This window comes from Oncorhynchus mykiss, chromosome 9 (assembly GCF_057628025.1).
Source record: "Oncorhynchus mykiss isolate SJ-2025 chromosome 9, ASM5762802v1, whole genome shotgun sequence".
NCBI lineage: Eukaryota > Metazoa > Chordata > Actinopteri > Salmoniformes > Salmonidae > Oncorhynchus > Oncorhynchus mykiss.
This window is the reverse complement of record NC_143030.1, coordinates 64,593,503-64,607,997: the sequence shown is the minus strand read 5'-3', so window position 1 is coordinate 64,607,997 and position 14,495 is coordinate 64,593,503. Positions and strand designations below refer to the sequence as shown.

The window sequence follows — 14,495 nt, the reverse complement described above, 5'->3', positions numbered from 1 at the left end:
GACCCACCGAGCTCTTATAGCTGGATGGGAGGAGTTGTTCAAGCCATACAATGTTCAGCCTCCAATCGAGATGTAGGCTGCAGCCTAGGCTATACAGTAAAAGCGAATATTTCATAATACATTTTGTAATTGCCTGTACTTTTTCTTACTATTTAATTGTATTGAAAGTATTTTAGTTGTATTTTGAAATAAAACATAACAGGCCTAGTAATGGTAATAACGAGAGGCTATTATTGTTTGTGAAAAATAAAGTATTAATATTATTATATCATAAGATCCTCATGTTAACTATTATTAAGCTATTACATGTTATTATTGCATATGCATATCACATTTTAAAGTTCGTTTATTTTTACAATGTTTTACTTTACATGATCACTAATGGGGCTTGAGAAGGAACTAAAAGAACTCAAATCTCCCCTCATTATGTTAAGTGTGTCTGTCCACGAAAGATTAATAGACAGTAATGCATATGCTAAATGTGTGATCATGGTGTTGCATGCCAAATAGTGAATGTATAACATGATAAATCATTGTTTATTTATATTTATTGATTCATTGCTTATCTCCAGAATTGATTACAAACAGAATTTTAGAGGCTTAGAATTTTGAGAGAGTAGGCCTACTGTTTCTCTCAGTGGCACAAATAGCTTCTGTTAGCCCATTGGATACAAGAGCTGTAGTCCATAAGGCTTTTACTAAACACTGCATCACCTAAATGCCAATGTGCAACCACCCTTCAAATTTGAGTAAAACAATTAGCTAACATTGCTGACACACAATAGGCATATCATTTCATAAAATAATATAGGCTTAACAATAATATAATATATAATTAACAATTCATCAATTTATTAATGAATAATCAACATAAATATGTACTGTATAAGCTGTCAGATGAGCTATGCCCTAGTATATCAAGTACAGAAATACAATTTTTATGCTTTTTTGGTCAAATGAATATTCTCAATGTGATTGGGTCTACACCTATTCATAAACAACATCTCCCTCAGTAGCTAACCTACTCTCGCCCCATGCTGGGAGGGTTTTCTTGGGGGGGTGGGAGAAAGTGAAGTGTTGAGTAAATAAACGTTGAGCAGATGTCCATGGGTGAACCAGGGACACTCGTCCACTTTCTGGGTCCAGCTTTGACAGTCACCCAAGGGCAGCTTTCACAAACGTGTCCACCACCCCCTGCTGCCAACCAACACATCAAACCAGCACTATATGCCTCAGCTGCATCAACAATGCTAACCCACCAGACCAGACATCCAAGCCCACTTTATAAACTCTTAGGAAAAAAAGGTACTATCTAGAACCTAAAATGGTTCTTCAGCTGTCCCCATAGAACCTTTTGAATAACCCTTTTGGGTTCCATGAAGTACTCTTTCCACTGAGGTTTCTATATTGAACCAAAAAGGGTTTTACCTAAAACCGAAATGAGTTCTACCTGGAACCAAAAATAGTTATCTTATGGGGAAAGCCGAGGAACCATTTTGGAACCCTTTTTTTCTGAGAGTGTAATGAAGTACTGACTGAGGCCCTTTGAGGAGTTATTAGGAGGACAGGGCATGACAAGGACAATGACCCAAAATACTTTCTTACTTTAGTAAGGCCTTATCGTGCCAAGTGGTGTCCTCTGTTGACCCACAATAAGTACATCTTATGTTTAAAGTTGATGTAAATTACTCCAGAAATGTAATATGCTGTATACAAGTCTGTAAATACAGACTCTTCTCCCTACGGACATTTGAAGCAGGGAACTGTACAGGGAGGACTAATTAATGGAGTAATTTAATCTCTGTGGGAAAAAATCTGTGGTAATAAATAAATGTATTTTAAATATGCCGTAATTGTCAGTATGTGCAAACCAAACTAGTGTGTCACTAGCGTTACAATAGAGCCATATGGTGAAAAACCACTTGATGGTTTCATTTCAGAGAGATAAAAACAAAGAGAGTAGCACACTCCACATGTATAACCTCCTAGTAATTTATTGGATAAAAAAACACCAATGTTTCAGCATCACTGTGCCTTCTTCAGGGTCATTTAAAATAAAAAATGCTATATATCCACTTCACTCTCAGAGAAATAAGAAGTACTGCTAGGATTTACACAGTCAAATGTAAAAAATAACTCCATTTTTAATTAAGAAAACTACAAATGATACATGTGACATTACTATTAAAAATAATAATAATGCAATTCAGTAAAATGAGATCTGTATATGAAATATTTTATTTTTAAATTTTTGTCATTTAGCTGATGTTCTTATCCAGAGCGACTTACAGTAAGTGCATTCATCTTAAGATAGCTAGGTGAGACAAATATACAAATATACTGTATGCAAACATCGATTTCCAGCTATGAAATGGAAATATAGTGTTGCAAAAAAAAACATTTTCATACACATCTAAAATCTATCAATAAAAAATATGAGAAGAGTAATATTTTACACACACATGAAGGTACCCATAAACAATCATTTTTGATTAAATGTTAAGCCATGCTTATGAACAACACACATTTTTCACAGGATTTCTCAAGGCTCTTAAAGTCCATCCGGAGGAAGTGTTGACATTTATCCATGGTGGTGAGCTCATTGGTTTCACCCCCTGCAGAGGCCCCTGTTATTCAGCCTGCGGATAACATTGGAACTGAAAATAAGCTTAGTGTCAGAGAAGAGAGAACTTCAAACTGTCTTTATCCATGCTGACCAACATACATATTTTAGAGAGCATCCCTCACTGAGTCTCACTGAACCCTGTAGAAAGGGTCAGGCATAGGAACATACTAAAGATGGACAAAAAGCACATTCATGTGTAGTGTGGATGTTTTCCCATGACTATGTTGTTGTTGTTGCAGATAAGGCAAGACTATTTGACACGTATATCTTGCTCAAAATAATATGGCATGGGCTTAGCAATTTAAGTATTTAACTACAGTAGACACCAACTACTTAGTATACGTTTTAAGCCGACTAGATGAAAAATCTGTAGATGTTCCCTTGAACAAGTGACTTAACTTCTTATGGCTGCAGGGGCAGTATTGAGTAGCTTGGATGAATAAGGTGCCCAGGGTAAACGGCCTGCTCCTCAGTCCCAGTTTGAATGATGTCTGTGAGTATAACATAACTCATATGGCAGGCAAAAACCTGAGAAAAAATCCAAACAGGAAGTGGGAAATCTGAGGTTTGTAGTTTTTGAACTCATTCCTATCGAATACACAGTGGGATATTGGTTATGTTGCACTTCCTAGGGCTTCCACTAGATGTCAACCATCTTTAGAAACTTGAATGAGGCTTCTACTGTGATGTGGGGCCAGATGAGAGCTCTTTGAGTCAGTGGTCTGGCAGAGAGCCAGGTCCTGGTCATGCGCATTTCACATGAGAGCGACCTGCGTTCCATGGCTTTTCTACAGACAATGGAATTCTCCGGTTGGAACGTTATTGAAGATTTATGATAAAAACATCCTAAAGATTGATTCTATACTTAGTTTGAATTGTTTCTACGACCTGTAATATAACTTTTTGAACTTTTCGTCCGACGTTCGGCTGGACCTGCACGAGCGTTTGGATTTGTGTACTAAACGCCCTAACAAAAGTAGCTACTTGGACATAAATAATGGACATAATCGAACAAATCAAACATTTATTGTGGAACTAGGATTCCTGGGAGTGCATTCTGATGAAGATCATCAAAGGTAAGGGAATATTTATAATGTTATTTCTGATTTCTTTTTTCTTTTCTGAGCACCGTTCTCAGATTATTGCATGGTTTGCTTTTTCCGTAAAGTTTTTTTGAAATCTGACAGCGGTTGCATTAAGGAGACACTTGTATTTTCATCAACATTTATGATGAGTATTTCCTGTAAAATTGATGTGGCTATGCAAAATCACTGGATGTTTTTGGAACTAGTGAACATAACGCGCCAATGTAAACTCTGATTTTTTTATATAAATATGAACTTTATCAAACAAAACATACATGTATTGTGTAACATGAAGTCCCATGAGTGTCATTTGATGAAGATCATCAAAGGTTAGTGATTAATTTTATCTATATTTGTGCTTTTTGCAACTCCTATCTTTGGCTGGGAAAATGGCTGTGTTTTTCTGTGGCTTGGTGGTGACCTAACATAATCGTTTGTGGTGCTTTCGCTGTAAAGCCTATTTGAAATCGGACACTGAGGTGGGATTAACAACAATTTTACCTTTAAAACGGTATAAGACGGTATATGTTTGAGGAATTTTAATTGTGAGATTTCTATTGTTTTGAATTTGGCGCCCTGCACTTCCACTGGCTGTTGTCAAATCGATCCCGTTAACCGGATTGCAGCCGTAAATTAACCCTAATTGCTCCTGTAAAAATCTCTGGATAAAACCGTCTGCTAATTGACTATCCCTTTGAAATGCAAGACAGAGAAGTGACTTATCTTGCACAGTTTGCACATTTTTCTGGCTTAAAATTAAATTTAAAAAAAGGTTGGTTAGGAAGGCTTGATGGACAGATTCTGAATAAGAGTCTACTCTTAGGGCAAGAACTCATAGGGCAACATATTGTAGATCCATTGTGTTTGTCAAAATTGCTCAAGCTCAGTACATTTGGTTGGGAATCATTGATGGACAGCAATATTCAAATCTAGGCTATGATTTTCAAGCAAATTTAAGCCAGGACTGAGACTGGACCATTCAGGAACACTCAACACCTATTGGAAAGCCATTCTGGTGTGCCTTTGGGATTACATTTGTGTAATTTCCCTGCTGAAAATGTTAACTATATCCCAGGGTTAGGTATTCAGAAGACTGAGGCAGGCTTTCCTCTAACTTTTCATCTGGGCTTTGATACTTTCATATTTATTTTGATCCTGCAAACTCCCCAGTCCCTTCCAGTAACAAGCATGCCATCACAATACTTGAAAATACAGAGGATCAACAACTTTGCATTCACTCCACATGACTGGCCTGTATGAGAAAGTGAAAAGAAGGAAGCTTGTGTTAATGTAACTGTCAATTGTTTCCAGATTTGAATGAAACATGATCTGTAATAATTATATTATGAGTGAAATATTTTTTCTTATTATGTACAGTACCAGTCAAAAGTTTGGACACACTTACTCATTCAAGGGTTTTTCTTTATGTTTACTATTTTCTACATTGTATAATAATAGTGAATACATCAAAACTATGAAATAACACATATGGAATAATGTAGTAACCAAAAAAGTGTTAAACAAATCAAAATATATTTTATATTTGAGATTCTTCACCATTTTCCTTGATGACAGCTTTGAACACTGTTGGCATTCTCTCAGCCAGCTTCATGAGGAATGCTTTTCCAACAGTCTTGAAGGAGTTCCCACATATGCTGAGCCCTTGTTGGCTGCTTTTCCTTCACTCTGCGGTCCAACTCATCGCAAACCATCTCAATTGGGTTGAGGTCAGGTGATTAAAGAGGCCAGGTCATCTGATGCAGCACTCCATCACTCTCCTTCTTGGTCAAATACACAGCCCGGAGGTGTGATTTGGGTCATTGTCTTGTTGAAAAACAAATGACAGTCCCACTAAGCGCAAACCAGATGGGATGGCGTATCACTGCAGAATGCTGTGGTAGCCATGCTGGTTAAGTGTGCCTTAAATTCTAAATGAATCAGAGACTGTCAACAGAAAAGCATCTCCACACCATCACACCTCCTCCTCCATGCTTCACGGTGGGAACCACGCATGCGGAGATCATGCGTTCACCTACTCTGCATCTCGTAAAGACACAGAGGTTGGAACCAAAAATCTAAAATTTGGACTCATCAGACCAAAGGACAGATTTCCACTGGTCTAATGTCCATTGGTTGTCTTTCTTGGCCTAAGCAAGTCTCTTCTTCATATTGGAGTCCTTTAGTGGGGGTTTCTTTGCAGCAATTCGACCATGAAGGCCTGATTTACGCAATCTCCTCTGAACAGTTGATGTTGAGACGTATCTGTTACTTGAACTCTGTGAAGTATTTATTTGGGCTGCAGTCTGAGGTGCAGTTAACTCTAACTTAACTCTGGGTGTTCCTTTCCTGTGGCGGTCCTCATGAGAGCCAGTTTCATCATAATGCTAGATGGTTTTTGCAATTACTGGGTGTTCCTTGAAGAAACGTTCAAAGTTCTTGACATTTTCCGAATTGACTTACCTTCATGTATTAAAGTAATGATAGACTGTCATCTCTCTTTGCTTATTTAATCTGTTCTTGCCATAATATGGACTTAGTATTTTACCAAATAGGGCTATCTTCTGTATACCACCCCTACCTTGTCAAAATACCACTGATTGGCTCAAACGCATTAAGGAAAGAAATTCCACAAATTAATTTTTAACAAGGCACACCTGTTTTAATTTAAATGCATTCCAGGTGACTATCTCATGAAGCTAGTAGAGAGAATGCCAAGCGTGTGCAAAGCTGTTATCAGGGACTGAGGAGTTTGTCAGCATCAAAAGAAATACCAAAGGAGCAAAGCCCAGGTAAAAAGTGAGAGGAAACCCTGCCTCAGTCTTCCGAATACCTAACCCTGGGATAGAGTTGTATTTTCCAGCGGGACACTACCACTATGTTGCTGTTACTACCACTATGCTGCTGTTCATTGATTATTGATTGCCATTACCATTAGTATCTAACTATTCATCAAGCTACTGCTCACTATTACTCCTGTTTACATGTATATAATGACTTTGTGATTTTGCTATTGTAAATGTTTGTAGGCTTATGTAGCCAAATTGTATCTATTATCGTACACTATCCATTTGTGTTTTTTATATGCTATTTTAATATGAGAATTAACCAATGATATGAAGCCATACCCGGCCATGATTACAGACACCTGTGTGTCTTTTGACATTATTCCCTGATGAAGACAGCTTGTCTGTCGGAACGCTGAACATAAATATTTTTGTATCTGAGCTCCTAGAGTGTGCGGCTCTCCTTTATTTTTTTTACATGTATATATTACCATTAGTATATTACCATAAATATTTAAATATTCCTGCTACCAGTTACTTTTCAGCCCTGTTTACATGTATATCCACCTATCACTTCTAAATTAACACCCTAGCACACACGCACACACACCCACCACTTATTCTGCTGTCATACTGTTAAATATATTATTATTATTTATCCTGCTACCAGTCACTTTCTCCTAAATCCCTGCCGACATGTACATCTCTACTTCATATACTCCAGTATAACTACATATTGTACATTTGGTACTGGCACTAACAATGTATATAGCTTCCTCTCTTATTTCTTGTGTTTAAAAATATATGTATTAGTTATACTATTTTGATATTGAATTCTGCACTGTTGGGTAGGGCTTGCATGTTAAGAATGTCTTAATTAACCCCCTAAAGTAACAGGTGCAATCTCCAACAAACAAAAAAATCAAACAAAATAATGAATATGGATTTTGTGTGTCAAAACACTGTGAGAATATGGTTACTTCCAGACAGTGAGCAACAGGAAATCGCTTCACATGCAATGATTCCTTGGAGAAATGTAATCCATTAGGGCTACTCAGCAAAGGCTGCCACCAGTCTCCCTTCACTTCCTCCATGGCCGCAGAGGGATGGGAAGAGGCAGGTCTGCGCTCACAAAGACTAGAGATATGGATAGACGGAGACCCTTATCTTGTTGTAGTGATCTACAATGGACTGATCTTTAATCACCATATCCATTTTTTATGGCTACCTTCCTTTAGATCAGAGGCTTTACTTGAGAACTTACTGTAGACGGGAGCCATAATAATCAGAGCATTTTGTCTGTCACCCTAAGTGATCTAACAGCAACACTCATCAAGCAAGGCCACATTCAATGCAAGGTCATTTTTTGGTGACATCAATACATATACCTTTGAACTTACAGAAATGACTTCAAAGGGGTTTCATGTCAAACACTTATCTGAACGTCAAAGACAAATTGGAAAACAGGCCTGGAGGAAGAATTTTCTTCCTTATGAATTCACCTTTGGACCTGCATCCCCTGAGAAAGCCTATAGCACCTCCTCATACCTGACCCTCTATGGCAAACACAACCTGGAGGAGGTCAGGAAGTTAACAAGAGGCATGTTTTTACCAACTGAGGCTGACTGGGTAAGACCAATGGCACACAAAGAGGAAAGGGGGCATGCATGCCTCAAAGCCTCGTCTCAAAATAGCGTGGAGCGAATTAACAGTTTAACTATTTTTATAGTCAGTCTGGTCTGGAGTGTGGTGGCACTCTGTTCGCATGACTCCTGACCGTTGATTTGTACAACATCCTGTCCATTAGCTCATATCACATACTTTTTTTGCGTACCTCTTGTGCGGCGACGGCTTTTTTGAGAGCAAGTCATTTTTCGATATCACTGGTTGTGAAGACGGTACAAACAGAAGTTCTTTGGTTTGGAGGTCTAGCACAACTGTACTGTGACTGTGGTTAGCGTGGCAGGTGCTAGCGGTAGTGAAATTGATTGTGATAATGAGAATTCCAGTGAGGATCAACCTGTTACATCTGTTGTAAGTAGGAAGAACAGAAACAGAAATGAACTGAGTGGTGCTGAAAGTAAAGGCCTGCTATAAAACATAGGACTACACTAGAAAAGGAGAATGTGCAGTAGAAGAGAGCTACAAAGGTTATTTTCCAGGAACCATCAAACAAAAGCACCATCATCCTATTCAGTTGACAAAAGAAATTCAGCTAGAGAAAGGGATGTTTAAGGCTTCCAAAGTTTTGGGATTTGGCAAAGTACTGATTTATGCAAACAGAAAAATGCAGCAGGAGACCATTTGAAGTTAGAATCGCTTAATGAGGGTCGGGTGAAATGCCATATCCCTGGGGCTAAGGCCAAACTTAGGAGGCTGGGATACCACTGTCAATAACCATGGAAGAAGTTATGACTTCTTTGAATGGTGGGATAGTAACCGAACACAAAAGGATGTAAAGCAAAAAGAGGCATTCAAGTGGACACATCGGTACTGCTAAACTTAGAAGAGAAAATGCCAACCAGAGTACAGCTAGGAATGCTATGCTATCATGTTAGAGAATATGTGCGATCTCCAGTTCTGTGATTTAAGTGCCAAAGGATGGGGCATGTTGCTAATGTGTTCAAAGGTAAAATTAGATGTGCAAGGTGTGGTGGGGACCAAATTTACCGTAAGGATGCTGTAATACAGAATGTAACATATTACAGCATCCCTGCTGTAAATGTACAGCAGGGATGCTGTAATATGTTTTACAGTAAGGAAAAATCATACTGTAAACTATATTAAAGCATCAATGCTGTAAAGCAAAATTACAGTATTACACTGGCAACTGTGGTGCCAGTATAATGCTGTAAATTTACAGGGAAATACCTGCAGTAATATACAATTATTTACAGTACTAAGCAGCATTGCAGGTTGGCTTAAGACAGCTCCCTAAAATGTAATATTGTAAGAAAAACAATACGTGTACAAATATATATTTATTCAAATTCATAACATGAATTGCACTTTAACCACAAAGAACAACATTTGAAAAGAGCAACATTACAACTCCAGATAGTAGGGGAGAGAAAGAGACAGAGATACAGTGATAAGAACATTGACAAATACTGGCCAATAATGTACTTCACCATACACAAACCAAGACATTAGAATAGGTCATTCTTGAAAATACAGGATTATGTAAAAAAAAAAATTTAAAAAAAGGAGAATAATAATCTAAACAGATCAATGAAAAATAGGAAAACAGTTTAAAAGGGAGACATTTTCACAAAAAACTAAAACAAGAACTGCTTGCCTGTGTGAGAGAGAGAGAGAGAGAGAGCGAGATCGAGAGAGAAAGGGGCTGAGAGAGAATGATGATAGAGACGAGCAAGCAGGGCTTGACTGGAGCCAGAGAAGCACACTACTGCAAGCCAACACAGGCTCCAGGATGGCTCAAGCAGATCATTTGCTGACCCAAACCGCATGGCAGGATTTCTGAAAGAATGAGAGATGCAAACAAGTCTTGAATAAATCTCGGTGGCGTGCAGATTATCACCCCAACCTTTGAAACTCTGATCCTCCTTAGCTCTGATACGTCAACTAGGAGAAACATGGAAATTGAAAGAATAGAAGGAGAGATTGCTATCACTACTATTACTCACTGGGTAAAAAGGCAGATGACAACTGACAAATAAAGTTTGTGTTCATCAGGTGTGTGTGTACTTACAATGTTGGAGTTTTTCCACTCAAACTCCTTCAGGTCTGCGAGAAAGCACTTAACATGTGGGTCAATTGGCAATGGCTTCCTCTGAACGACCTTTCCGGTTTTGCGGCTCACTCCTGCTTTCGCAGTGCATTTGGTTCCTTCAACATAAATGATTTTAATATATTCTGAGTCATTGAAAACAATAATAAGAAATATCATTGCAATGTAACTAACAAATGCTAAATGTAACATCAATGAATGTTCAATGCTTACCTCTGTATCAGCTCCAAGGTTGCAGACGCTGACTCCTGGTATTCTATGTTAAATTCATAGAAAGTGCTGAAGAGGGCAGCAACAAAGTTGGACTCACTGTCCATAACACAGACCACACTTCCCTCGATCGACACCATCCATTTTGAGGAACCCAATAGAGTATTTCCTGAAATACACAAAAGGGTGTTAGTGTATACTTACTAGACATCTCTAGATAGGTACCACAATACTATATATATTTCTGTTCCACCTTAAATCAAATAAATGTATTACCAAGCATGATCAGCCTTGGTGTGTCTGGCAAAGGAATTTGCGCCTCGACATCAACCCAAGTTGCAGTGACCTAAAATCACAAAACATATTAAAAAAATATTAAAATCATGTGTAAAAAATAGTACAGTATAAACACAATTAATCATATAAACTTTATAAGTATAAAAACACTATTCCTTACATCTGCCAAGAGGAAGAGAGACTCTAACAGCAGTGGCTGTTAGATTGTCATTGCCTTTGATGTAACTGTCGATTTCATTCAGCAGGCACTAGATCCCTCTTCTCAACTTGGTCTTTTGGCATTTTAAAAAGTTGACAATTCTCTTACCCTTGTTCAGGAGAGCTTGAGTCAGGCGACTGTCAATCACAATGCCAGTGAGGGTATTGAAGTGGTCGCATAGTCATAACTTGGTGAAAAGCAAAGGCCACTGTTCTTGGAGGTCACCGATGCTTGGAGGAGGACAAGTGTACTATCCATTGTTACAGATCCTATCCATTCTTCATTTTCTTTAAATTAAAAAAAACTCTGTTAGACTATGCGCTGCACTCTATACCAGCACAAGAGGACAAACCGTTTACAGAAACATTTGTATATTTTTGTACTTATGTATTTTTGTCATTTCCATACCTTTTATTGCATATGCCTCGCTCCATCATAGCATAATCCATTGATTTTGAGGTCAAACAAACTAACTATTTACAGAACCTTTTTAACCTTGTGTGTGAATTTGCACTCTTATAAAAAAGGATTCCGAAAGGGTTCTTTAGCTGTCCCCATAGGAGAACCCTTTTTGGTTCCAGGTAGAACCCTCTGTGGAACCAAAATGGTTATACATGTACCTGGGATAAAAAAAGGGATCTTCAAAGGGTTCTCTTACGGGGACAGCCAAATATCTAGAACCTAAAATGGTTACCACCTTTTTTCATAACAATAACATAAATGTGTTACATTTATCAATCATGATCTCACCTCTTTGGTTGAAGGACTGAAGCAATTCCAGGCACTATATTGGCATCAAACAGTATTTTATGTCCTCTGGCTGAACATATTCAAGGTTGTTAATATTCTCCACTCCAAAATTTGCCCTCAGATGCTCCGACAAAGATCTCCCCATCTCGGTCTCCAACTCGGGCAATTGGTGTTGAATTGCATCTTGAAGACCCTCCATGCCTAAACTGGTTTAAGGAGAACAAACTGAGTGATGTAGAGAAACCTGACACTTTATAAATTGGTAGTGGGTAATAATTACTCAGATAATCTTCATTTTAACACATACATTATTAAATCAGAGGATCTGGTATAAAATGAACCCGAGATCAACCACTGACAGACTGATACACCCCAACAATTAAATGGACCTGTGATTCTGTGACCAGAATCAGTGAGATCTTTCCTAATGTGTATCCATCATCATTTTCAAACATTACAATAAGGCCTTTAGTGCATGTTGTTACTTTGTATACAATTTTAGACACCTCTGCAGTGCTTTGCGAACCCTTTTGACTGTCCAGCTCCATGAATGGCGTTTTTATATAACTGCTCCTCAAATTAATTCATGACACCAACAACGTCAATGCTATGTGGAAACAATTGGCCGCTGTATAAGTAAGATTGGAGTAACTGTTGGCAAGACAAGTTCTGGCACACTCCTTGAAGTAGGAGTGTTTGCTCTCAAACCTCAGTGTCCACAAAATAATGAATAGCCCAAATTGCAGGATGAGGTCGGGGTAGGATGCTTTGGTGCAAGGGCACTCTACCCCACAAGCAAAACTGTAGTTCGCAACATTTATTTTTATTTTTTACGAGTAATGAAATATTTAATATTTAGGAAACAGAAATTGCAGGAGTTACACCTGTACATTCCCAGTATAAAGTTACTTCCAGCTACCAGACAGCCTGCAATATGAAAATTAACTACCCCCAGCCACCAAATTGCATGACCACGCCAAAAGTGCCATCAAGCTATATGTTACTATGCAACTCATGCCAACCACACAATCTAAACAAAAATAATTCTAGACTACAAGGCTAAATAAAATATCAGTCTGTGCCTGATGTTTCAGATATCATTAATTAATTTAACTTTGCCTAATTAATGGTTGGATAAGGATCACTTCTGAAAGATTATCAAAAGCACGAGGAAAATTAAACTCACACGGGAAAATGCCACGACCATCTCTCTGGACAATGGCTGCTAGCAAGCTAACCACACAATCTGAAGAAAACGAAAATAAAATATAACTTTAATATCCTGCAGGGTAAAATATCAGTCTGTGCCTGTTGCTGAATTTATTAATTTAATGGACTTATTAGTCCATTAACAAAAGCATAGGGGGAATATCCCACTGCCACTTTCGCTAAATCACACGTACCTCCAGACTGAATAGAGTTAACGTTAACCAGAGCCATTTAGAGAAAGGTTTCCAATGGAGTTCGCCATCTCTGAGCTGTAGCTAACGTTAGCAAGCACCTTTCATCTGAGAGCTTCCGTTCCCCTCATTCCAACTACAGAATTACCCAAAAAGTATACATCCTAAGACAAAATGTCAGTCCGTGCCTGCTGACAAACTAAAGATGTATTCGAAATAGCTGAACTCTCGCTCCCTGCCTAGAAGAAATGTATTTGTCCGGTGAAGCCTACGACCACTTTGCCACTAATAGCGTTATCCAAAGAAACACACATTCGGATTTCTGCACGTTGTTAATACTGAATACTGAAATGATTCGTTCTACATTATCACTGATTATTTTACCCACAAGAAAGATGAACGCAACAGACCGAACTGTCAATTTGGCTATAGTATACGGTTAGCTAACCCAATCCAAACGAATTAACGTTAGCTAACTAGATCACGTTAGTAGCTTAGTTAAGAAGACCTGCAGTAGGTATATGGAATTAGTACATACCTAGCAGCTGCTCAAAAATATTTAGGCGACTTTTCCACGAAAATACAAAATAAAATAGCTCGAGTAGAGCTTCATTTCCTCTTGAGTCTTCCCTCACAGACCGTTTGGCCCGGAGCATCGCATTAGTGGAAATTAAGTCTGTTCTCAGGGCAGGCATGGTTGTACATAGATTCGAGTCGCATCGGGGACATTGTTAGCGTTTTACCTTTACCTAATTATCCTAACCTGCTAAGAAAAGTAACTTCTGCTAGTCAAAACCGGCAGACCTGCCCTGAGAACAGTCTTGGTTTCAACTATGAGATACAACTCACTTTCTCTCTCTCACACTCACAGACCGTTTGGCGCCGCTCACTACGGCACTGTTCGGGTACTACTGTAAAAAAAATACAGTAAGTTAGAGTACTTTTTACAGGAGGCTTATAATTACAGTTAATAACAGTATTTTTCAGAATTTTACCCATAATGCAGTGCAATCTACAGCATTAATGCTGTAAAACACATTTAAGGTATTTACTGTGCATTCTACAGTGCTTTACTGTTGAAATTACAGAAAAGTCTTAGTGTAGTTGTATTATGGTTTTTATCATTCTTCAATGGAATGCTAGAAGCCTTATTGTCAATGGTCAAGAGTTTAAGAAATGTTTAATTGATTTAGAGATGAAACCTGATGTGATATGTGTTCAAGAAACGTGGCTTAGATCCCATCTTGATTATACTATTCCTGGTTATTGTTCATACAGATCTGATAGAACAACTGGTCAGGGTGGAGGATGCGCTACGTTCATAAAGGAAGGTTTTTCACATCGTAAAATATCTGTTCAACTTGAATATGAATGTGTGATGGTTGAAATCTACT

General features: G+C 38.2%; 1 long non-coding RNA gene across 4 annotated transcripts; it reads right to left on the bottom strand.

Annotated features, from left to right (window-relative positions):
* Positions 1 to 9,462: 9,462 nt before the first annotated feature.
* LOC110532533 (uncharacterized) lies at positions 9,463 to 14,000 on the bottom strand. Of its 4 annotated transcripts, none has more exons than XR_016483386.1 (7): positions 13,640 to 14,000; positions 11,702 to 11,907; positions 10,913 to 11,238; positions 10,732 to 10,801; positions 10,459 to 10,624; positions 10,207 to 10,343; positions 9,463 to 9,974 (listed from the first exon to the last, which is right to left on the bottom strand). It is a non-coding gene; the product is annotated as an uncharacterized LOC110532533 (long non-coding RNA). The 4 variants fall into 4 exon arrangements; XR_002474847.3 differs by having other exon boundaries at positions 11,060 to 11,238; XR_002474849.3 differs by having other exon boundaries at positions 11,060 to 11,238; positions 11,702 to 11,902; positions 13,640 to 13,982.
* Between the last annotated feature and the right edge of the window lie 495 nt (positions 14,001 to 14,495).